Source organism: Cetorhinus maximus, chromosome 24 (genome assembly GCF_964194155.1).
Source record: "Cetorhinus maximus chromosome 24, sCetMax3.hap1.1, whole genome shotgun sequence".
NCBI classification, from domain to species: Eukaryota; Metazoa; Chordata; class Chondrichthyes; order Lamniformes; family Cetorhinidae; genus Cetorhinus; species Cetorhinus maximus.
The window spans coordinates 53,733,293-53,760,345 of record NC_135902.1 but is presented as its reverse complement, the minus strand read 5'-3'; the positions used below and the strand labels follow the sequence as shown (position 1 = coordinate 53,760,345).

General features: G+C 44.9%; 1 protein-coding gene and 1 pseudogene across 1 annotated transcript in view; both read right to left on the bottom strand.

Moving 5' to 3' along the window:
* Nucleotides 1–27,053, bottom strand: part of LOC144699545 (ran GTPase-activating protein 1-like) — a 460,486-nt gene that overhangs the window by 40,498 nt on the left and 392,935 nt on the right. The gene's annotated exons all lie outside the window — the stretch shown is intronic.
* Nucleotides 19,970–20,376, bottom strand: LOC144667629 (small ribosomal subunit protein eS25 pseudogene; annotated as a pseudogene).

Here is a 27,053-nt window from a genome sequence, read left to right as displayed (position 1 = left end):
AAGCCTGGCCAGCTGTTTTGGACAAGTGATTGGCACCTTGTTCAGCGCAGTTCTCATAAGAAGCATCAGCATGAATAAAGTCTGTCAACTGCAAGCAGATAGACTTGGAATGATTTTGTGGTGACGTCACTGCATCTAAGAGCAGTGTGTCGGGAGCAGGAGCCATGGTAATGCACCAGTGCTATCTGAATTAATTATAAAGAGGGAGAGGTGGAGCTTCAGCTTGAAGGGTAAAGTTGTAAAGTCCACCTGAGTTTAAGATAAGACACTGAACAACACCTCAAGGCAAAAACACCACAAAGATATAACACTGTGATAAAGCAAATGAACACTTAACAGATGAGTATGAGAATACTTGGTCCGCTATTTTAACGGAGTTATTGATAGCCTCGCTGATCCCTATCTCTGTGAGCTCCTCCAGCCCTCCAACCTTCCAAGGTCTTTGCACTCCTCCAGTTCTGGCATCCTCAATTTCTATCGCTTCACCATTGGTGGCCATACCTTCCACTGCCTGAGTCCTAAGCTCTGAAATTCCCTTCTTAAACATCTCTGCCTCTTTCCTCCTGTAATGTGCTCCTTAAAAACTATCCCTCCAATGAAGCTTTTGCTCTCCTAAGATCCCTTTATGAGGCTCGATATCAAATTTTGTCCAATAGAGCACCTGTGAAGTGCCCTGGGACACTTAACAACATCAAGCTCCTCATCCCTCAGTCTACACATTATTGCTGGTTTCTCAGCCCTCCCAAGAATACATTCCCGTCCTCTGGAGTTCTCTCCAAAAGCCCCCTTTATGATGTACCCTCTGACTCCTCCTCCTTGGAGACTTCTGCAAAATGAATTCAGTAACCCGCACCCCACCCCCGAACAATCTCATTTCACCAGTGTCCGCCTCGCTCTCTTAGGATGTACTCAGAGATTTCCTTAACTGTAGGAGTGCAGTATGAATGCAAATTTTTTTGCAGATTTAATAGATTCACAGATGCCAAACACAGTGATCTTTGGCCCTCTAGACATGTCAGAGACTTCTTTTGGCCACTCATCTTGAAGAAGTTATGCAGCATTGAGCGCTTAGGGTTGTAACTGTCTCTACACACAAGATTCAACGGGGTCAATTGACAAATTCCAATTAAAACAATCCCAATGTAATTATCTCTAAAATTGTGAACACAGCTATAAAGTATCATTGAATTTTTAAGAAGTACTTTCCATACCAAGGCAATTTAATTCAATAGAGGTGCGTTTTCACAGAAGTAGCGATCCAATGACAGATGTTCAGTTTTCAGCCTAGCAGTTGCATTCCCTATAAATAACCCAATGCACTCAGGATCAACCACTGCTCAGGCTCATGCAAATGTGGGTCTGTGGATCTCCCAAATGTTTGAGGTTGCCACTTCCTACGTTTAATCTGGGGGACTTGTCCCTTCAGTTTGTGCCCCACAACCAACAGAACCCAGTGCAACTGCGAAATAAAAAGGCAGAGTAGGGAACATTTTGGACTGGTGGCCTGGATAAGAACACTGTTCTCAAAGGGAGTGTTAAAGGTCTTTTAAAGCTCACAGAACATATATCTTTGGGAATTCAAAAACTAAAATTACAGATCTCTACAAAGCTACACCAAAAATTATCTAAAGGCTTAGCGTGGAGGAAGGAAACCCACACAAGTCGCTTTGTAGTATACAGCTTTGTATAATAGTACAGGACGTTGGTGAGGCTGCATTTGGAGTACTGCTGCATTTTTGGCCTCCTCACATATGGGAGCACATACATGCCCTAGAAGAGGGTTCACTATAGGGTTCCTGGGAAGATGGGATTGCTCTATAAAGAGAGATCGAGTAGGCTAACTCTTCTTTCCTGAAGTTTAGAAGAATGAGAAGTGGTCTATTTGAATCATAAAATTCTTAAGAGGTTTGCCAGGGTAGATGCTGAGAAAATCTTTCCCCTGGGGAATCTAGAATGCAGGGTCACAGACTCAGAATGAGGGGTTGGCCATTTAAGTCTGAGATGAGGAGAAATTTCTTCATTCAAAGGGTTGTGAATCATTGGAATTTCCTACCCCAGAGGGTTGCTCAGTTGTTGAGTACATTAAAGATTGAGATCAATAGATAGGTACTAAGAGAATTAAGGGATATCCCTCTCTCCCTAGTAGTCTCTTGAAGCAAGAAGGATGCTTGCCATGGAGTACAATGGCAAGAATTTGCACGTGGAGCCTTTTAATGTGAGAAGGCTGTTGTGCTGAAGCTACCACACTGTCCAGGCTGACCAGGAACCTTTCCTGCTCTTACCACCTGCCATAGGTGTATCTGAAGGATTTACAGGATGACAATCAACCTGAGCTCTGGGGCAGAATTTTCCCCCCGTTGTGGGGGAAGTTCAGGAGCAGGTGCGCCTCTGATCGGTGCCCCCAATTGGGGGTGCGCCACCATTTTACGTGGGCGGGCCAATTAAGGCCCGCCCAGTGTGATGTCTGCCAGGACGCGCTGTGCGCTCCCTGTGCGGGCGGGGGGCGGGGATTCCCTCAGCCAAGAGTGTGCTCTTTCACGCATGCGCACGAAAGAGCGACTCATCTCCCTGAGGCTAAGTGCTGCCTCAGGGAGATTGGCTCCAAATTTAAAAATGTTACAGAGACAAATAAAAAATTTCCCTGACATGCCCCCTCAAGTGACACTGTCACATGAGTTGGGACATCTCCATCATTTTTAGTTAAACTTTTATTAAAAATTTAAAAACCTACATGAAACCTCATCCCGCCCGTGGATGAGGTTTGATGCTTTCTCTGAAGCCCGCCAGGGCTCCCGGCCTGCCCACCAACCTTAAGGTTGGACGGGCAGGTCCTTTAACTACCACAATTACTTTTTAAATGGCCTCAATAGGTCGCTGACAGGTCGGCGGGCGCACAGCTGATTCGGCTGCGCCCCCGCCGACCTGAAAATTGAAATGAGGCGGAGTGACATCGGGAGTTCTGCCTGACATCATCCCGCGTCATTTTACACGTCGGCGAGCAGGCCCCACCACCCCCCCACACGTTATGAATGCACTTTCCTTGGCCATCAAGTTCAGGGGTGGGACTTGAACCTGGAGCTTCTGGCATGCTGGGAAATCCTGCCCCTGAAGAAGGGTCATACAGACATGAAACGTCACCTCTGTTTCTCTCTCTACAGATGCTGCCAGACCTGCTGAATTTTTCCAGCATTTTCCGTTTTTATTTCAGGTTTCCAGCATCTGCAGTATTTTGCTTTTATGATAATCAACCTGTTTGGCCACATTATGAACGCACCTCCCTCAGGCATCAAGTTCTGGAGTGTGACTTGAACCTGGAGCTTCTGGCTCAGAGGCAGGGATGCTACCCACTGAGTCACAAGGCCTCCTTTATTAAGGGACATGGGGATAGTGTGGAAAACTGGAACTGAGACAGAAGATCACTCACGATCTTATTGAATGGCAAAACAGGTTCAAAGGGCAAAATGGCCAATTCCTGTTCCTGTACATTCTTACCTTTTTATAGTGCACTGGGAATTAGCAGAGTTGGGTAGTTGAAGCATGAAAGAAGCAAAAGAGACTCAGCGATCTCTGCATTGGTATTATTCTGCACTGAATCTGTGTTATACAGAACAAGGTGGTGGCATAGTGGTATTGTCACTAGACTGGTATTTCAGAGACTCAGGATAATGCTCTGGGGACCCGGGTTTGAATCCCACTATGATGAATCCAATAAAAATTTGGGGGAAAATTTTCTCCCTGTTGGGGTTGGGGGGGGTTGGGTGTGGGCTAGCGTGCAGCCAATCACCACCTGCGATCGGATGGGTGCTGCCATTTTATGTGGGCGGGCCCTGATGGCGCTGAGTGCTCCCTGTGCGAGGGGCGGGGGGTTGCCTGAGTTGGGGTCTGCGCTCTTTCGCACATGCATGCAAAACAGCGCAGAAATCTCCCTGAGGCTCAGAGCTGCCTCAGGGAGATTAGTTTAAGTTCAAAAAAATTTAATTAAGGAAAAAAAAATGTTTAAGACATGTCCCCTCATGTGAAACTGTCACATGAGCTGGGACATGTCTATTAATTATATTAAAATTTTTTTACAAGACTTTAAAAACCTTCATGAAATCTCATCCTGCCCGTGGATGAGGTTTCATGATAAATGCGAAGGCCGCCTGGGCTCAGTTAATTAGTTTAATTAGTTTTGAAATGGCTTTAATGGATTTTTGACAGTTCAGCGGGTGTGCAGCTGACTCCGGTGTGAACCTGCCGAACTGAGAATCTGAATGAGGCACAGTGGCGTCGGGATGCCTGCCTGACGTCACCGCGTGTCATTTTACACGTCAGTGAGCGGGTCCCGCCCACCCCCACTCACTGTGCTGAAAGATTCTGCCCCTGGAATTAAAGTCTGATGATGCCTGTGCAACCGCTGCCGATTGCTGTAAAAACCCATCTGGTTCACTACTGTCCTTTAGGGAAGGAAATCTGCCCTCCTTACCTGGTCTGGCCTACATGTGACTTCAGACCCACAGCAACGTGGTTGACTCTTAAATGCCCTCTGAACAGGGGTAATTGAGGATGGGCAATAAATGCTGGTTGAGCCAGTGACGCCCACATCCCATGAATGAATAAAAAAAAAAGAATAAATCGACAGATATGACAGTCTGACTAGGACCATCAACAAGCACCTGGGAAGCCATGTGGTAATCAATTGATTATTGGCAACTAAACTGAATGCATACATGGAGATCACCTATCTTGGAAGCTTGTTACCCGATGATATGAGAATTGATGTGAATGTGTTGGCTCACATGCAGAGAGCAAGCCTGGCCTTTGGCTGGCTTTCTAAGCAGGTTTGGAATCAAAAGGCTGGATTTTAGTTCCCGACTCCACAAACCTGACTTGGGAGAAAGTGCTCCGGGTATTCTAATTTTCGCTGGGGTTTGTCGGGGGGGGTGGGGGTGGGGTGGACAGGTTTTAATGGGAGTCGGGCCTGCTACCTCTAGAAACAGCGCAGAGGCAGCCACAGAGTCTGCCGAGTGCAGAGTCAGGATGCATGAAAAGCCTGTCTCGGTGCTCCGGGGCCTGTAAGAAAACAGTCCCTCTGGACCTCATCCTTCACACACTCCCCGTGCCAACTCATGCCAGCTCTTTTCCCCACCCACCCTCCATGGCCCTTTATAGCCCCTAACGCTAACTCATGCCCACCCATGCCCCCCACACACCTTTTGCCCTTACACCCTCAATGCCAACACACCTAGTAAGCACCACGGGCAGACCTCAGGAGCCAGGCTGAGATAAAATAAAATAAAGTTCTAAGTGTCTATTGATGACTTCATTATTTTAAAAAAACACTCTCATTGATAAAAACCCATTCACTATATTTAACATCCTTCAACTACTTAATCCCTTATAAAAGCAAACATTTTATTCAAGTACTTAATCGCTTATAAAAATAAGCATTTGTATTTACAGCCCCACATCAAAGACTTTATTTTTAAAATTCATTTTTATGGGATGTAGGCTTCACTGGCTGGGCCAGCATTCATTGCCCACCCCTAGTTGCCCTTGAGAAGGTGGTGGTGAGCTGCCTTCTTGAATTGCTACGGTCCCTGTAGTGTAGGTACACCCACAGTGGTGTTAAGGAGGGAGTTCCAGGATTTTGACCCAGTGACAATGAAGGAACGGCGATATATCTCCAAGTCTAGATGGTGAGTGGCTTGGAGGGGAACTTTCAGCTGGTGGTGTTCTGATGTATCTACTGCCCTTGTCCTTCTAGACGGTAGTGGTCGTGCATTTAGAAAGTGCCGCCTAAGTAGCCTTGGTGAGTTTCTGCAGTGCATTTTGTAGATGGTACACACTGCTGCCACTGTGCGTCGGTGGTGGAGGGAGTGAATGCTTGTGGATGGGGTGCCAATGAAGCAGACTGCTTTGTCCTGGATGATGTTGAGCTTCTTCAGCGTTGCTGGAGCTGCACTCATCCATGCAAGTGGAGAGTATTCCATCACACTCCTGACTTGTGCCTTGTGGATGATGGACAGGCTTTGGGGAGTAAGGAGGTGAGTTACTCGACACAGGATTCCTAGCCTCTGACCTGCTCTTCTAGCCACAGTATTTATATGGCTAGTCCAGTTCAATTTATGGTCAATTATAACCCCAGGATGTTGATAGTGGGGGATTCAGCAATGGTAATGCCATTGAATGTCAAGGGATGATGGTTAGATTCTCTCTTGTTGGAGATGGTAAATAACTGGCACTTGTGTGGCATGAATGTTACTTTCCACTTATCAGCCCAAGCCTGGATATTGTCCAGATCTTGCTGCATTTGGACATGGACTGCTTCATAATTTTATAACCACTTTATAACCATTTGGAGCTGTCAGCCAAACTGTGAACTGACAGGCATCCCACTGTGTTAAGATAGGTTGTGAAATCCTTTTGCTGCATAAGTCCTACAATGAAAGCCCTCATGCTTACGTCAACAGACAGACGAAATAGCAATACTTATTTTTTGTAAGCTGCAGACATTTTTTTATTTAAAGGGCAGGAGATTCAAATGCTTTGACAGCTTGGCAGTTCCAATGAGTTTATCCACTTTTTACGCACATTCACGTCTAATTTTAACAACCCCAGAGGGCACTTGACCTCCCCCGAAGGGGTCCCTGGACATCGGCAAAATGATACCCTGCCTCTCTAAAGAACTCTGGAAAGTTTTGACTTTCTCCTGAAAAGTGTAAAGCTCACAAGTTGCATTTCAGAAAGCTGCGTGATGAAAATTGCATCTGACTGAAGGCAGCTGCAGTTTTCAATGTGCGGTTGCCTCTGTGAATCATTATGTGCAAACTACAACCTGCCCCTGTTCCACCCCCCACCCCACCCCCAGTGAAAATGATGGGTGCCGGGTTTGGCAGCAGGACCTCTGGAATCGGTGCTCCAACACCATTTCTGCTGAGCCGGAGACCCTATCCGTCCCCATGAAAATTCAAACCAAAGTGTTATCAAGGTTGCTTCTAAGTTGAAGGTTTGCAAAGCTGATATTCTTACCGACCTCTCATGAAATATGGATACTCTGCAGAAGGCACTCAACAGACAGAAAGGATTCACCTGTATATTGAGTGGCTGGAGGAGTTCACTGTAAATAATGCATTGGAATGTGCTGACAGCAACAACATTACAGCAATCACTGCTCAGCTCTGTTGTTAGGATGGATGACATGTGGTTTCCAAAGCAGATGTTTTGTGGAGAACTGGTGGATGATGGAAGAAAGCAGGGCAGGCAACAAAGGCTATCACAACATACTGATCTTTCACTTGAAGTGGGACCACACAATTGATTCCTGGGGACCCTGGTCACTGACAGAGGCCAATGGGGTGAGCTGAAGCGAGAGAAGGAGGGAAGGGTTTGCAGGAAGCACGAATCTGATCTTCCATAGTGCCTCTCACAGCCTAAGAATTTCCTGGAGCAGAACTCGAGATGTAGACACTCCATAATAATCTGTTTGAGGCTGCTCTAGACACCTTTCACACGAAGAGGAGCTTCTATATCGTTAAACCAGAGGTGCCATCAAACCAAGGTGAAAAGATGGATCCAAAGAAGTGTGAGGTAATGCTTTTGGGAAGGGCAAACAAGACAAGAGAATACACAATAAAAGGTGGGATACTGAGAAATATAGAGTAACAGAGGGACCTTGAAGAACATGTCCACAGATCGCTAAAGATGGCAGGACAGGTAGGTAAAGGTGGTTAAGAAGGCATACAGAATACTTCCTTTTTTAACTGAGGCATGGAGTATAAGAGCAGGGAGATTAAGCTGACTGTTCTGACCAAGGGATGGACTGAAAAGTTAACTCTGTTTCTCTATCAGCAGATGGGGCCTGACCTGAGGCATTTTCTGTTTTTATTTCAGATTTCCGGCGTCCAGAGTACTTTGCTCCTGTATAAAACATTAGTTAGGCCTCAGCTAGAGTACTGCCCACAATTCTGGTCAGATTACAGAAAGGATGTGACCGCACTAGAGAGGCTACAGAGGAGATTGATGAAGATGTTACCAGGAATGGAGAATTTTATCTATCAGGAAAGGATTGGATAGACTGGGGTTGTTTTCTTTGGAACAGAGGAGGCTGAGGGAAGATTTAATTCAGGTGTAAAAAATTATTAGGGACACAGATAACCAGGGGGCAGAGATTTAAATTAATTGACAGGAGGATTAGAGGAGAGTTGAGGAAAATCTTTTCACTCAGAGGGTGGTGGGGGTCTGGAATTCTCCTGGAAGGGAGGTAGAGGCAGAAACTCTCGTCGCTTTAGAAAGTACATGGTTACAGATTTGAAGTGCTGTAACTTACAAGGCTATAGATCAAAAGCGGAAAGTGGGATTAAGCTGGAGAGCTCTTCTTTGGCTTGCACAGACACTCCTCCTGTGCTGTGAATTTCTATGGCTCTATGACAGTGAGCTGGACATTACTCTTCAACAGCACCTTCCAAACCTGCAACTTCTACCATCCAGAAGGACAAGTGCAGCAGATAGATGGGAACACCACCACCTGGAAGCTCCCCTCCAAGCCACACACCATCCTGACTTGGAAATATATCACCATTCCTTCACTGTCGCTGGGTCAAAATCCTGGAACTCCCTCCCTAACAGCACTTGTGTGTACCTACACCACAGGGACTGCAGCGGTTCAAGAAGGCAGCTCACCACCACCACCTCAAGGGCAATTAGAGATGGGCAATAAATGCTGGCCCAGCCAGCGATTCTCACATCCTCAAAATGTATGTTGTCATTTTAAAAAGCTACAATCAATTTCGAGTGTTTTCTCTGTGGGAACTGGGCAAGATTCCCATCCTTCCTTTGTACCACGTTCCCAATCTGATCCTAATACTCAGGCTCCTCACCACACAGTCAAACACCCGTTACAGGCCATCAGCCACATGTGTCACGCTATTTCACTCAGGGAGAGGTCGGATGAGCTGGGTCAGGGATATGTGTTCAACAGCAACTGGAAAAGGGGAAGTGCAATTATCTCCATGTAAAAAAAGTTGAAACTCTTTTAAAATGGGAAAGTGATCCCCTATTGAAAAGCAGGTGTTATGAACAGGTTGTTAAAAACAGCACTATGATTTAATGAACAACTTTCACTGCTGTAAAGGACCAGAACCCACTTGTGGCTGTCACAAGTAATTTACTAGGATCGGGAACTCCTTACTGCTGAAGATCTTTCTTGCACAGCACTGGCTGGAACATGGACACACCTTATCCCTGCAAGAAACGTTTTCAGCTTTTGTCCTGCCTACTTTTTCTGTAATCTCAGTTTGTGGATTCGGGGAATATACCTAGCTGCTGGGGAAGGTCGGGGAGAGGGGCTGTGTACTCATGGACAGGGGGTGGAGGAGCAGCATACCACCAGGACATGGGGCAGGGAAACAGCAGATTACCTGTGAGCTGTGTGGGCAAGGCAGCGTATCCATGTACAGGGAGCAATGTACCCAGGATCTGGGGTGGGGGGGCGGTGGGGTGGCGGGGAGGTGGAATGCAGGGGAAAGTGTACTCAGGGCTGGAGGGAGCACAGGGATACTGGGAGCTGTTCCCTAACAGAGATGTTGCCAAGGTGGGTTGGACAGTCCAACATGGTGCCCTGGCAAAGAACGGAAATTTGGAGTTAAGTTTAGGAATGTATTACCTTTTTTTAAACTTTTTTTTCATCTACAAAGGCTTAGTGGTTCAATTTACTGTCTTGTGTGGAAGAAAGCCACATAAACTAGGCTGGTCTTGAGTTCAATCCCTGAACTCATCAGTCAGAGCTTTGGTTGGTCTCATCTCCAGGGAGACAGAGAGAGAGAGTGAGAGAGAGAGACAGAGTGAGGGAGAGAGAGAGAGACAGAGAGTGAGTGAGACAGAGGGAGAGAGAGAGAGTGACAAAGAGAGAGAGAATGTGAGGGAGACAGAGTGTGAGAGAGACAGAGAGTGTGAGAAACAGGGGTGGGGGGAGAGTGAGATACAGAGAGAGTGAGAGAGAGTAAGAGAGAGAGAGAGACAGAGAGTGAGAGACTGAGAGAGTGAAAGGGAGAGTAAGTGAGAGAGAGAGAGAGACAGAGAGAGTGAAAGAGTGAGAGGGAGAGTGAGAGAGAGACAGAGACAGAGAGAGGGTGAGAGAATGACAGACAGAGAGGGAGAGGGAGAGAGTGAGAGAGAGAGAGGGAGTCAGAGAGAGAGTGAGAGAGAAAGAATGAGAGAGAGAGAGAGAGAGAGAGTGTGAGAAGGGCAGAGAGAGGGTGAGAGACAGAGAGGGGGAAACAGAGAGAGAGGGTGTGAATGAGACAGAGAGAGTGAGAGACAGAGAGAAAGAGTGAGAGACAGAGAACTATCCGGGAAATCCAGTGTGTCGGTCATTGGGTGAGGGTTGAGTCAGGATTGGTTGTGATGCCCTCATAGCCCAATAGCTGGTTAATCTACTGCTTTAGCTCTGACATGAAATATGAGCACTGGGATTGCAATGTGAGGCATTGGCGTGAAAAAACAGCAGCTTCAGTGAGGCCCAGGGAACAGGAGGGGAAATCAGAAATTAGCCAAACAAAAAAACAATGAATCATACAGTATTTCAATTCAGGGCTGATAGGACTGAGTCCTTTCCCCAAAGCAGTTGCAAGCACCAGATTACAGAGTGACAGCAGAAATCAGGCTGTCCTCACTGGGAATTGCAGGGAAACCTATCACTATCTTGCAAACAGTGACATATTCTGTCAGCTAAAAAAAATATATTCTGACAGCCTCTGAATATTTTATAAGGCAGTGGGGCAGTTCTGTATGTAGAGCTGAACACAGTGAAAGCAGAATCAGATCAAATCCAATAAAACACAATGAGCTTAAGACGTTAAGGATACTGAAACAGAGAATTCAAAGGCTTCTTTTTATTTGGAGTTCTATAGACGGAGACATTTTTTATTTTATTCCCATGGTGATGGCAACTCTGAAAGAATGTTTGATTGAATGCCTTTCACAATCTGCTCTCTTAACAAATCAGCGTGTGAGAGACCATGTGCAGAGTGTAAAGTCAGGACTGTTGAACACTGGGCACTGATGCTATGGCAGCTGACAGACGCCATCAGTGAGCTACAGAAATAATGGAGACCTAGGGAGGTGTTTCCCATACTTTACATGCTCCACACACGAGGATTACTAACTGTGTTTGGATCTTATTTTAATTTATTCTTTCATGGGATGTGAGTGTCATTGACAAGGCCAGCATTTGTTGCCCATCCCTAACTGCCCTTGAACTGAGTAGCTTGCTAGGTCATTTCAGAGGGCAGTTAAGAGTCAACCACATTGCTGTGGGTCTGGAGTCACATGTAGGCCAGACCAGGTAAGGACGGCAGGTTTCCTTCCCTAAAGGACATTAGTGAACCAGATGGGTTATTTATAACAATCGATGATGGTTCCATCATCACTATTACTGAGACTAGCTTTAATTCCATAATTTAAAAAAAGTTATTAATTGAATTTAAATTCTACCAGCTACTATCATGAGATTTGAATCTGTGCCCCCAGAACATTAGCCTGGGCCTTTTGGATTACCAGTGACAGTACCGTCTCTTCATCCCATCGAGTTCTGGAGCTTTCATCACATGCCTCAAAAATGTTCCACCCAGGCAATTGCCTGCATTCCCATCTCCAATGATATTGCGGACAGAGGTTTTCAAATAAAAATTAGGCAAAAAACACCATTTTGTTTAATGCTGCTATGATTTATTTTTCTCCCGAGTTGCTTGGAGCAATATCCTGGGGATTCAGTTTTTTTTGTTAATTCCTAGAGACTCTAGGACAATGCTAGAGAGTTTGCAGCCCTACTCCATAGGCCAGTGTTCACTGGAAGCTCATTAGGCCTCACCACCATCATTCAGACAGAGCTGCAGCCAGGGACCAATCAGGAACCAGAGGCTTGGGGACTAACCAATTGCAGTCAGGGGGCCAGGGACCTAAATGTGGGGAGCTTGGAGAAAGTGATCAGGAGAATGGCACGGGCAAGTTGACAATGGCCTCTGGAGCTCCTGCTCCTCCTGACTTCACACAAAAAAACATTTTTCAAACTTTCAGAGCCTTTTATTAAGTGGTCTCCGGTGGGCCACTGATTGGGAAGCTGGTGACCTGGGAACGCTGGTCAGAGCTAGCATATTGCAAACTCTGAAATGAAATTAAAAAGTCCAGTGTGAATTGGCACAGAAGCCACGTGTCAACATGGAGATGAAGCCTGCAATCTTCTCAGGCAGCCTGGCCCTATTAGATTGCTCAACTCTGCCCCTGTTTTATTGGTGTAAGGCACACACAGGGACCTGGATTTCCATCCTTGAGGTGGGTAGGGGGATTCGGGAAAATCCCTGCCTCAGCCCGCCTGCCTCGGGAGAAAGTGCCCGCAAAGACGGGATCTTCATTGCTGGGTGGTGGGTGCAGGCTGGAGTCAGGCCAGCCTACCCGAGAGGAAGTGTGGAGGCAGCCACAGGGGTGCAGTGTACGGAGGCGTGCTGTTTAAAAGGCCCAGTGCCAAGGGACTTTGTCCCAGTTAAAATTAAAACACAAGGCCCTTTATTCCTTACTTCTTACACCCCCTCACTCTCTAAACACTCCCCAAGCTCCATCCATGCCACCTTGTGCCCCCCACCCACCCCCAATGGCCCCTCATGCCCTCTATGCCAAGCTCTGCCCTTCCACCCATCTTCATGGCTCTTCATGACCCCATGCCAAACTCTGCCCTTCCACCCACCCCATGGTCCCTCATCCCCCTATGCCAAGCTCTGCCCTTCCATCCACCCACTATGGCCCCTCATGCCTCCATGCCAAACTATGGAACTTCCATGTCCATTGATCCACTGTACACTTTCAATACCCAATGAACCCTATAGTGTATAGTGGTATGTGTAACAAAAAACTTTGAAAGAAAGTAATCCATTCATAACTTTCTCCTATGTTGAAAAAAATGTCTGAACTAAAAGCTAATAAAAGTGTCAATCATCCAGGCCCTTTAAAGTATCAAAAATCATAAACCTTTGAAACCACTTAACTTGTGTAAACAAACATCGTGAAATTGACAGCGGAGATCAGAGAGCCTGAACTGTCAATCAAACAATATTTCCACTGGGGAGCAACTGTTTCAACAAACTTAATGGCTGTCTTTGCTTTCAGCCAAACCTCATTATGTGTGCTTGCTTGACAGCCCATTAGAGTATTAGAGTATTATTAGCATTAGAGTACTAACACACCTGCTCCCCTTTGCTGCCACTGTTGGTGTTTTACAATTCATTCTGCAGATGTGGCATCATCAGCAAGGCCACAATTTATCCCTTGTTGTACTGGATACAACCGAATTGTTTGCTAGGCCTCTTCAGGGGACAGTTAACATGTTGGTACAGGACTGGAGTCAGATATAGGCTCAGACCAGGTAAGGACAGCAGGTTTCCTCCCTAAGGACACTTGTGAGCCAGTTGGGTTTTTAACAACAATCTGACACAGTCATTTATACTGTTAGCCATTTTTTATTTTGTTGATCTTTAAACACAGAATTTAAATTGTCAAATTACCGCTGATAGAATTTGAACTCAGCTTGTCTGAATTATTAGTCCAGGCTTATGTTTTATTGGTCCAATAACTCGACCACGACACTATCATATCCATTACACAAAATATCCCTACACTCATCATCATTTTGAAACTTTGGATCATGACCTACCTCACTCTTTTAAGTGACTCTTACCTTCTCCTTGTGGCTCAATGGTCAGAAACTCAGAATGGTCTCTGAATTCTCCCTAATGCTCCTGAAATAAGCCACACTTGCATCACAGATTAAAAACTGTCTGAATTACACACCCACATGATGATTTGCACAGTTACTGGGTCACGCATATGTACACATGATAAAATTAGCTTCTGCAATTTTTAACTATAATCACCTTGTGAAGGAGAACCCATCCTATTAATATGAATTATCAACAGCCTCCATAAAATGTTTAAAAAATTATAAATAGCAACTGAATAAACAAGACAGGTCTACGAAGGTATAAAGGTCATCTTAAAGGGGCCACTTTCCTTAACTGATGTTCTTGGTGCCAGGATCCATGTGAATGCAGCACCAAACTGCAAATCATACTAGGGTTTAAATTAAGAATATTGGCAATGTCAAGGATGTGAAAAACCATTCAAGTTACTGACACTTAAAAAATCTAACCCTCTTATTGTAGCTTCTGACTGAATTTTGAACAGCACTTTCTTGTTTCAACTACCTGGCCTGACAGATTAAATGGGTGTACATTTTATACCAGAATTCGCTAGGGGAGGACATCTCATGGTGTACACTGTCAAGATGGGCTCCTTCCTACATCCTCCAGTTCAAAATGATTTTTGTGCAGTAAATTGGTGGGGGTGTGAGCTAATAATGGCACAGTGAGGGTAACCGGGTATCGGGGGCCTCAGACAATTAGATTCGAGGATTGAGAAAGAAACAAAGAAACAATGGAGAAGGAAACTGGGTCAATTAGAATCAAATCTGCTACAGGAAGAGAAATAAAGCGAGAGAAAGAAAGACTGGATTAAGAAAGAGAGAAAAAAAGAGAAAGGAAAAGAAAAAATAAATAAGTAAAATTTAAACTTTGACATTCTTAGAATTTCCAACAACTCACAAACTAAAAGAATGAGACTCCATGGTTTAAACTGTCCTCTTATTGGCTCAGAGACATCGACATTGTGTTAGCAATCATCACATTGTTAGAAGTGTATTTACGCTATCAATTACCAGCCTTTACTTCTTGTAGTGAATTTAATGGACAACTAATGTGCAAATCTTGTAATTTCATGAATCTCACAGGAAAGTTAAATGGAGATGCCATTTTCACAAGGTTAATAGTGGAATGTCCAAATTACTGCACAAATTGTCCACCAGCTTGTGGGGATTTATAATTCCCGGATTATCACTTCTTCACCAGAAATTGCTGGACAATTTTCACAGTGATAAAGCCGCGTGTCACTCATGCGCTCTTATTCTGTTCAGCAAATTCCAGCCTCAACCCAGATAATGCTAGGGAAGGGAAAAAATGAAAACATAGATATAAACATAAATCATAACGATTGGAAGTCATTCCAGAATATGTTAGATGGGGGAATGTGGGAATTGTAGGTTGCTACGAGAATGCGGGGCAGGATTTTTCATTTGGGGTTGGAACCCCGACTTTGGGGTTGGAACCCCGACTTTGGGGTTGGAACCCCGACTTTGGGGTACCCTGTCAGTACTTTGTACAAAACTGAAGGAAAGAAATGGCCAGAGCTGCTAGGTCATTATTGTGGAGGGGGAGCACCTCTCCAGGGTGGCTTGTGCTCACAGCTGTGGCCAGGTAGGTATAGCCTCTGTGGGGGATGCTCAGTGATCCTGGAGCACTGCCCCCACCCCAAGCTGCTGCCAAAAGGCCATCTCCAGGCAGCTGCTGGGCTCCCTACACCACAGGGGGTCCCACAAGCCAACTGGAAAATCCTAGTTGGCCTCTGATTGGCCTCCACCTGCTGCTTGTGGGTGAGTAACTGTTCCACGCCAAATCCGGCCTCCTGGAATCATGGGCAGGGAGTTGGCAGGCCAGCCGGTGTTGGGAAATTCTGTGCATCCCCAGCTGCATTCCTGCATCTCAGTGCCAAAATCCTATCCATGAACTAGATGGGCTGATTGGCCACCCTCATATGGACTTATCTTTGTGATACAGGTACACCTTATTAATGGGGTGGAGGGGTGGGCTGAAGTTTGAGGTGTAGCCTAATTATACATCAGTATGGTTTTCACTTTAAAGAGAGCACTAGACCTGCTATCCTGACATTTTAAATGCTGCCATGGCAATATGACCTAGCTTCACCTATGTGTTCACCAGCTATCCCTGATAAAGCACCGAGAGTGACATAGTAGGTGTAGTTACTGCACCTGGCACTGAGTCTGATCTGCTGAGATGACTCAGGCATTTACTGTGCTGGGGGAGTGCTAGACTCCAAAATAAATAAGGCATCTCTCCCCTTCAGAGAGAAGCCTGCCCTTTCAACACGAACAGAGCCAGCTACGTAATAGCTCCTCCCCTTGCAGGATTTAGGACTGATCTCCGTTGGCTGATGTTCATTAAGGGAACTTGAGGAAAGTCCGTCCCCAGGTTTCAAATAGCACTTTGAGCAGAAGTGTAGTGGCTACAGATAAGGTAATATTAATGCATCATAAATATAATCAAGGTGTGGATGCAACACTGTTCTGCTCTGTATTACGGTCCCCAGTAAATTGCTAGCTCTGTTCTCCTGTCATTACTTTATACCTTCAGTCTGTTCACATGGCCTGATCTTCATTATTTGAATTTCGCTGGCCCGCCCAGCATGACGCACACCCAGAAGCGTGTGGGCTTCCTGTGTGGACGGGGTGGGGGGTGATTCCCTGAATTGGGACCTGCACTCTTTCACACATGCACATGAAAGGGCGCAGAAATCACCCTGAGGCATGGAGGTGCCTCAGGGTGATTAGTTAAAGGTTTTAAAAGATAAAGACAGAAAAGAAAATATTATAAGACATGTCCCCTCATGTGACAGTGTCACATGAGCTGGGACAATCAAGGAACATTAATGGAAAACTTTGTTTAATTTATAAAACTTCATGAAATCTCATCTCGCCCATGGATGAGGTTTCATGAAAAATGAGAAGGCCGCCTGGTCTCTTCACCTGCCCGACAACCTTAAAGTTGGACAGGCAGCCCTGACAATTGCTTTAATTAGTTAAATAAAGGCCTTAATAGTTCAGCGGCCGAACTGAAAATCGAAATGATGCACTGTGACATCGGGATGCCTGCCCAACTTCACCGCGCGTCATTTTACGCGTCGGCGAGTGGGCCCTGCTCCTGCTCACCGACTGGAAAATTCTTTCCTATAGAAAATTAAAAAGTGTGGTGTATCTTTTCTGCATTGATTCCTGAGTGATCAGGGTACTGCGATTCCCAGTCACACCTTACGAGGGCACCACAGATCACAGACACACTCACTCATCACTCACACTGTGCATCAGCTATGTACAACAATGAAAGGTCACCATTGACAATTTACTGCAACTTCCTGTCATGTCAGGAAGGCACAGATCCAAATTCACCACAACAAAGTGATGGGTAACCCATCCCAACCTTAGTCCTTGTCTTTTCCAATTGCTTCTGTCCCTCTGGCAGGGTAACCATCTGTCTCCTATTTTAAGGGATTGTCCCTTACTTTGATTCCTTCTAAGAGACAACATCTGTTCTGTATTTTGAGGATAGCCAGTGGGAGACTGAGCCTGGGAGATTTGCTGCTTTGATTTATTTGTGAGCATGTCCTGTATGGCCAGTGGCTGCCAAGGGAAATGATCATCACTGTCACCACCTCTGTCTTATAATCTCCATCACCCTCCCGTTTTATAATCAGCCCCCCATCTTATAATCACCATCACCCCCCATCTTATAATCACCATCACCCCCCATCTTATAATCACCATCACCCCCCATCTTATAATCACCATCACCCCCCATCTTATAATTACCATCACCCCCCCAATTTATAATCATCATCACTCCCCATCTTATAATCACCGTCACCCCCCATCTTATAATCACCATCACCCCCCATCTTATAATCACCGTCACCCCCCATTTTATAATCACCGTCACCCCCCATCTTATAATCACTGTCACCCCCATCTTACAATCACCATCACCCCCATCTTATAATTACCATCACCCCCCAATTTATAATCATCATCGCTCCCCATCTTATCATCACCGTCACCTCTAATCTTATAATCCCCGTCACCCCCCATCTTATAATCACCATCACTTCCCCATCTTATAATCACCGTCACCCCCCCCATCTTATAATCACCATCACCCCCATCTTATAATCACCATCACTTCCCCATCTTATAATCACCGTCACCCCCCCATCTTATAATCACCGTCACCCCCATCTTATAATCACCATGACTTCCCCATCTTATAATCACCGTCACCCCCCCATCTTATAATCACCGTCACCCCCCCATCTTATAATCACCGTCACCCCCCCCATCTTATAATCACCATCACTTCCCCATCTTATAATCACCGTCACTCCCCCATCTTATAATCGTCATTACCCCCCATCTTATAATCACCATCACTTCCCCATCTTATAATTACCGTCACCCCCCATCTTATAATCACCATCACCCCCATCTTATAATCGTCATCACCCCCCATCTTATAATCACCATCACCCCCATCTTATAATCACCATCACCCCCCCATCTTATAATTGTCATCAACCCCCAATTTATAATCAACATCACCGCCCCAATTTATAATCATCATCACTCCCCATCTTATAATCACCATCAGCCCCATCTTATAATCACTGTCACCCCCCCATCTTATAATCAGCATCACTTCCCCATCTTATAATCACCATCACCCCCATCTTATAATCATCATCACCCCCATCTTATAATCATCATCACCCCCCATTTTATAATCACCATCACCCCCCATCTTATAATTGTCATCAACCCCCAATTTATATTCAACATCACCGCCACAATTTATAATCACCATCACCCCCATCTTATAATCACCATCACTCCCCCAATTTATAATCATCATCACTCCCCATCTTATCATCACCATCACCTCTAATCTTATAATCCTCGTCACCCTCCATTTTATTATCGCCATCAGCCCCCCATCTTATAATCACCATCACTTTCCCATCTTATAATCACCGTCACCCCCATCTTATAATCACCATCACTCCACATTTAATAATCACCATCACCCCCAATATTACAATCACCATCACCCCCATCTTATAATCACCATCACCCCCCATCTTATAATCACCATCACCCCCCCATCTTATAATTGTCATCAACCCCCAATTTATAATCAACATCACCGCCCCAATTTATAATCATCATCACTCCCCATCTTATAATCACCATCACCCCCATCTTATAATCCCCGTCACCCCCCATCTTATAATCACCATCACCCCCCCATTTAATAATCACTATCACTCCCCCATCTTGTAATCACCGTCACCCCCCATCTTATAATCCCCGTCACCCCCCATCTTATAATCACCATCACCCCCCCCATTTAATAATCACTATCACTCCCCCACCTTATAATCACCGTCACTCCCCCATCTTATAATCACCGTCACTCCCCCATCTTATAATCACCGTCACCCCCCATCTTATAATCACCGTTACCCCCCATCTTATAATCACCATCACCCCCCATCTTATAATCACCATCACCCCCCCATCTTATAATCACCATTACCCCCCATCTTATAATCACCGTCACTCCTCCATCTTATAATCACCGTCACTCCCCCATCTTATAATCACCGTCACTCCTCCATCTTATAATCACCGTCACTCCCCCATCTTATAATCCCCGTCACTCCCCCATCTTATCATCACCGTCACCACCACCCCCAACCTGCCCTTATGGCCACCAGCATACCTTTATTTCTTAAGGCCTTGTGATCTTGTGCTCTGCTGTTGATTTTCTAAGCTATGGGTTATGAATCCTTAGGCTTCTAAATGCAAAAGACATCGGCCAGGATTTTCCCAGCACGGTGTGAGTCCTGATGTCAGGACCGAATGTGAGTCTAGAGCCTGCACGGGTAGTTAGTTGGATCAGCAACTCCAAATTAGAGGGCAGACAGTCTGCAGCCTCAGCAATAGCACTAAGAGAGGTGGCCATTGCTAAGGATATGTGGAGAACTGGAGGGCATGTATACTTGCGGCCGAGCCAAGGTCACATGGGCAGGCCCTGGCGATTGAAGGGGTTATCTTTTCAGTGGGGCAGCATAGCGTCTGCTGGGATGGCCATGACCACTGGGGACTCCATCCCTGGGCTGGAAACGAAGGCCCCAATCCCCAGGAAGCTGCCGGGAAGCAACGTCAAGTAACAGTGGGTTCACTCCCCCACTGTCAAAATACTTGTATCTAAATATCCTCACTTGGGGTCCATTGCAGAATCTGTTTACGTGTCATCTGCAGCAGCAGGTGCATCCCCTCCCTTGGAGTTTTGTGTGTAAATGACCTGTGCTCTGTGTTTACACACCAGCATGATTCGCAAGCAGCTCCTGCAGGGCAGCCCTGGCCAGAGAACTTCTGATCTTTCGTCTTTCAGAGACGACTGCAGGCGTGATGAGTTTGTAGTTTGGTACCGCTTTCAACAGTTTATGATATGTGGCTTTGTCAAACAGGATCAAGTTGTTCAGCTTGTCCCTTACTTTTCCTTTTGATCCATTCTTCTTCTTGGCCTTGCCTCCAGTCTTGTTTACTGGATCTTTATCCTGTTTGCCCCCTTTGCCCCCATCTTTCTTCTTGTCATCTTTAGGAGGCATGTTCACGTAGTCTGGGAAAAAGGCTGTCAATTGGCCCATTAATTATTTAAATTAGCCTCTGGTCAGCAGGTGAGTGTTTCTTTAGCTAGAAAAATAATCCCATGGTAGGACAACTTTGGGCATTTTACTGGCTTCCACTTCTCCGCTTTCAAGACAGCCACTTGATCCCAGTCTTTGTCTTATTTTGTTTTTAATGTTCCCACCCTTTCTAAATACTCTGTTTGACTAATCTTATCTCTTCTCTTTCTCTGCAACTACCCCTCCCTCTGCAATCTCTTCACAATGATTAGAACCCAATTGCTCCAACACCATAGACTGCATACAGGATAAATCAATGTTTGAGTACATGTCCTGATTAACTCAATACCCATTAACACTGCCTCGAGTAAGTGCTATATGATACACATACCTCAAGATTATCCAGTGAACCAGTGTAAGTTATATCCTAATTAACTTGAGAGGACAATCACTAATTCTTCAAAGTGAACGTGTTCCTGCATCAACAACAAAGCAGGATCCTGCAATCAGCATCCACACTGACAACTGCTGCTGAAATCAAATGGTCCCAAAACTCAACATAGCATCTCAGAAAAATAAGATTGTCTACTTTGCACAGACAGCAAACGATACCTAAGTAAAAGAGGAGGGCAGGCTGGTGGGACTGGAAAGATCTCGTTCCTTTGGTTCATAAATATAGAATAACAGATACCCGGCAGTGAGTTACAGGCTGAAATCTAATCGAGGGTTTTGGGGGTTTATATATAGAATAACAGATATCTGGGGGTGAGTTACAGACTGGAATCTAATCGAGGGGTTCAGGCAGTTGATATATAGAATAACAGATATCTGGGAATGAGTTACAGACTGGAATCTAATCGAAGGGTTCGGGTGGTTTATATATAGAATAACAGATACCCGGGAGTGAGTTACAGACTGGAATCTAATCGAGGGGTTCAGGCAGTTTATATTTAGAATAACAGATACCTGGGAGCGAGATACAGACTGGAATCTAATCGAGGGGTTCGGGGTGGTTTATATATAGAATAACAGATATCTGGGGGTGAGTTACAGACTGGAATCTAATCGAGGGGTTTGTTTTGGTTTATATATAGAATAACAGATACCTGGGAGTGAGTTACAGACTGGAATCTAATCGAAGGGTTCAGGCAGTTTATATATAGAATAACAGATACCCGGGAGCGAGGTACAGATTGGAATCTAATCGAGGAGTTCGGGGTGGTTTATATATAGAATAACAGATACCCGGGAGCAAGGTACAGACTGGAATCTAATCGAGGGGTTTGTTGTGGTTTATATATAGAATAACAGATACCTGGGAGTGAGTTACAGACTGGAATCTAATCGAAGGGTTCAGGCAGTTTATATATAGAATAACAGATACCCGGGAGCGAGGTACAGATTGGAATCTAATCGAGGAGTTCGGGGTGGTTTATATATAGAATAACAGATACCCGGGAGCAAGGTACAGACTGGAATCTAATCGAGGGGTTTGTTGTGGTTTATATATAGAATAACAGATACCTGGGAGTGAGTTACAGACTGGAATCTAATCGAAGGGTTCAGGCAGTTTATATATAGAATAACAGATACCCGGGAGCGAGGTACAGATTGGAATCTAATCGAGGAGTTCGGGGTGGTTTATATATAGAATAACAGATACCCGGGAGCAAGGTACAGACTGGAATCTAATCGAGGGGTTTGTTGTGGTTTATATATAGAATAACAGATACCTGGGAGCGAGGTACAGACTGGAATCTAATAGAGGGGTTTGGGGTGGTTTATATATAGAATAACAGATAACCGGGAGTGAGTTACAGACTGGAATCTAATCGAGGTGTTCGACACATCATGTCTTTCGATGGCAGTTCTCTCCTGTTTGTCATTGTGGGAACAATATAGATCAAACACATGTCAAAACAAGGAATTACTGTACCAGAAAGCAGGATGTTTGTTCGAAAAGTGCAACAGAGTGAGACGTGTTCAGCACACGAATATGGGAGCACAATCGTCTTACTGCATTGAGCAAGCCAGCAAGATAATTACAGTTTACATAAATAAATTCAAAGTAGAGTATTTAGTATAACCCCAACAGGGTAAATAATGACCCACTTTGCTGTTCTATCCCTGGATTGGGACATGTAAATAAATTAAAGATAGAGGAGGGACTGTGAATCTTTATACACACATACCCCACTTTATGTAATCAAATAGTAAATTACCATGGGGGTGACTATGTTATACATTAATATCCAGTCTAGGATGCTGCCAGCTGTGTTCTTCCAGCAGAACAAGTTTCCTAACAGTTTGAGTAGTTAAAATCATCGCTGCTTGTGGGATCATATTGTGCACAAAATGACTGTCATAATTGTTTCCAAACTGTGCTGCACTGTCAGAGATATTGGTCTTTTGGATGAGATGTTAAATCAACGTCCTGTCTGCCTTCTCAATGAACGCAAAATATCCCATGGCACTATTTCGAAGAAGAGCAGGGTAATTCTCCCCAGTGTCTTGGCCCATTATTTATCCCTCAGTCAACATCACCGAAACAGGTCATCTGGTCATTATCAGAAGGCTGTTTGTGGGAGTTTGCTGTGTCCAAATTGGCTATGGTGTTTCCTACATAACAATGACTCGTACTTCATCGGCTATATAGTGCTTTGGGACATTCTGAGGTTGTAAGTCTTTGTTTATAAGTCAAAGGAGACTGTTAAGGAGCAGAATAACTGAAGTGTAGATGTAACTGCAGGAGGATAGGATATCAGGTTCAGAGTGGGGCCCTTTCTATGGTAGGGCAGACTCAAGTCAGTATGGGAACACCAACCAGTTTGTACAGAGTCCTTTCAGAGACGTCCAGTAGCCCAAGGTTAAGATATAAATATATTTTAAACATGCTCCTTAAGCACGTTATCCATGGTTCTAGCAGGCAGGCAGCACTCAGAAAGCAGGCAGTGCGTGCACAGCATGTGTAAGCACTAGCCTTAACATCATGCAGCCGTCATTATTGCCAAGTGTTAGCTTGGCTCACTGCTTGTGTTAAATGGCAAGTTTACTGCATGTTGAGCTACGCACTATGCTACGGCTCTAGGTTGCTGTGAAGCACTGCATTATACACTGCCCCACCACCACCCCCATCCCCGTCTCACACTCTCACTCTCTCTTTCTTACAGAATTTTACTGTCACATTGGTAAACATGTGACATTCTTGATCACACACATTCACCTTGCATTATGCCAGGCTGGGTTTTGTCTGGCTTCCTGCCTCAAATTCCTTACAGAATACTCTCTACAACTACGAGACGAGCACTTGAATTTAAAACGGACTCTTTCCCCATCAATACCCCTCCCTCCAGCTTCAGAATCAACGTGGTCAAGTACATTTCAGTCTGCCATATCCTGCAGCTGATGTGAGTGCTGGGTCTGTAACTAATCCACAGAGACTTGTACCGAATAAAACACTGATGTGAAATGCATCAGACTCACCCGCACAGCTCAGGCCTACACAGACAGAAATACAAACAGGATTAACAATAGATGTGAAAGTCAAAGCAGCTGCCTGTGAGAAAACAAGAACATTTGGTCTCTTTTATTTTCTTTAAGGCAGTGCAGGAACAGGAAACTGGAGTCGATGGATGGTGCAAGTTGAACATTTTTACCCACTTTTTCCCAAACTATCCCTGTATCTCCTCTCAACCCCCAACCTCCCCCACCAACCCGCAGCCCCCCTCTCCCCCATACACCCCCACCCCCTCCCCTGGACAAGTGTCCTCTCCTGAAATAATTGACCTGTGTGGGGGCTCCACTCCCATAGGAATCCACTGGCCTCTGGTACTTTCCCCGGCTGCTACTTTGGGAATAAGTAAGAATGTTAGAAAGTGACTGTATGAGGGTCTAGATGGAAGAGTGGCGAGAGGTGGCTGAGTGAAGCAAACACAGAGCTGTATCTTAATCTAATGCCACCCAATTGCCCCACACAACCATTCAGAAAAAAATGGATAGCAATCAGGATTGCTGATTTTACCCCTTTCCCTTGCCCAGGAGAACTGTGGGCAAATGTTAATCTCCCACTAGCTTAAGCTAACCCAACACCGTCGATAATTTCAAACCTAGGGTCTTCTAGACAGTACAATATCATAGAACCTTACAGAACAATAGGAATGCCATGTGACCCTTCATGCTTGTGCTGGCTCTTTGAAGAGCTATTTGATTAGTCCCACACTCCTGCTCTTTCCCCATAAACCTCAAAGGGTTGTGAATCTTGGGAATTCTCTACCACAGAGAGTTGTGGATTCTCCATTGTTGAATATATTTAAGATTGGGATTGACAGAATTTTGGACTCAGGGCATCATGGGATATAGGGAGCCGGCAGAAAGTGGAGTTGAGGCAGAAGATCAGCCATGATCATACTGAATGGCGGAACAGGCTCGAGGGGTGGAATGGCCTACTTCTCTTCCTATTTCTTACGTTCTTAAATTACAGATAAAAGAGCCAGTGGAAATCTGTGTCCTAAAATCCACATAATTATCCAATCCCATCAAAAGTAGCACAGATCATTGAATGAAACTGTGCACTTTATATTAAAACAATGACATTGCCAAAGTGTTCTCAGCCTCTACAGTAAAATAATTGCTAAGCATTAAACACTGAATAATTGAGCAACAATATAAGCTTAGCTCAGTAATTCTTTGTGGTTGACATATATAGGTAGGCATTTGGCTCATTGGTATTCTGTGACAATAGAGTGACTCAGAAAGGATTTGGCTTACTGGAATTCTACCCAAATAGAGTGAAAGGGAAGGTTTTTATTTATCTATTCTTGGGACATGGGTGTTGCTGGCTAGGCCAGCATTTATTGCCCATCTCTAATTGCCCCTGAGAAGGTGGTGGTGAGACACCTGCCTGAAACACTGCAGTCCATGTGGTGTAGGTACACCCACAGTCTGTTAGGGAGGAAATTCCAGGATTTTGACCCAGCGGCAGTGAAGGAATGGTGATATATTTCAAAGTCAGGATGGTGAGTGGCTTGGAGGGGAACTTCCAGGTGGTGATGTTCCTATGTGTCTGCTGCCCTTGTCCTTCTAGATGGTAGTGGTCATGGGTTTGGAAGATGCTGTCGAAGGAGCCTTGGTGAGTTTCTGCAGTGCATCTTGTAGATGGTACATACTGCTGCTACTGTGCGTTGGGGGTGGAGGGAGTGAACGTTTAAGGTGGCGGATGAAGTGCCAATCAAGCGAGCTGCTTTGTTCCTGATGGTGTCAAGTTTCTTGAGCATTATTGGAGCTGTACTTATCTGGGCAAGTGTAGAGTATTCCATCATGCTCTTGACTTGTGCCTTGTAGATGGTGGACAGGCTTTGAGGAGTCAGGAGGTGAATTACTCGTTGCAGCATTCCCTGCCTCTGACCTGTTCTTGTATATATGCGTCTGGTCCAGTTAATTTTCTGGTCAATGGTGACCCCAGGATGTTGATAGTGGGGAATTCAGCGATGCTAATGCCATTGAATGTCAAGGGACGATGGTTAGAGTCTCTCTTTTTGATGATGGTCATTGCCTGGTACTTGTGTGGCATGAATGCTATTTGCCACCTAGCTCAAGCCTGAATGTTGTCAGGGTTTTGCTGCATACAGGCACAGACTGGTCTGAAGGATTGGAATCCAATGTGTAGATCAGGATCAAGAAAGAACTTACACCACAAATACTCTATTCCCAAATAATGGGGTCACATGAACAGAAATACAGTCTGCACCTGGGCTCCTCATCTTCATCACAATGAATGCCAACACTTCCTCAGAAATGCCAGGAAAATATAATAATTTTCATAATGTTTGGAATTTATTGTAAGGATAGAAATAGTGTGTGTGTGTAGTGGGTGGGGGGATCTTAATTGAATTAAAGGCAGCTGGTCTGAAGGCTTTGATGTGTCAGAAGAGAAGCTAGGTTTGAAATGTTAAATTGGTAAACATGGTTGAAGTTGTAGAATGTGAGATGTCAAAGGGAACATTTGTATTTTTAAATAAACCAGACTAGCTTGAATTCAAAAGAGGAGGTTAAATGTTACACCTAGCCAGGAGAAATTAAGAAACAGTGTGTTTATTTTTTCCCAAAGATTACTGGTAAGATTGGTACTATGATAGATTTTTATTATTAGAGAGGTAAAGTCCAAAGACATAGTGAAACAATGGGAATTTGCATTCAAAAGGGGGAAATATGTATAAAGGAGAGAAGGCTGTGTTTAAGGGCAGGAATTCTAAGATCTAACAAGTGTGAAAAGCCCCCAGTATCTAAGCCTCAAGCTGCTGTCTACAAGGAACCGAAGCTGAGAAAAACTCACTTTGAATTTGACAGTTCAGGGTATCATAGAACCATAGAACCATAGAACACTACAGCACAGAAAAACAGGCCATTCGGCCCTTCTAGTCTGTGCCGAAATATTATTCCACTAGTCCCATTGACCTGCACCCAGTCCATAACCCTCCAGACCTCTCCCATCCATGTATCTATCCAATTTATTCTTAAAACTTAAGAGTGAGCCCGCATTTACCACGTCAGATGGTAGCTCGTTCCACACTCTCACCGCTCTCTGAGTGAAGAAGTTCCCCCTAATGTTCCCCCTAAACCTTTCCCCTTTCACCCTAAAGCCATGTCCTCTCGTGTTTATC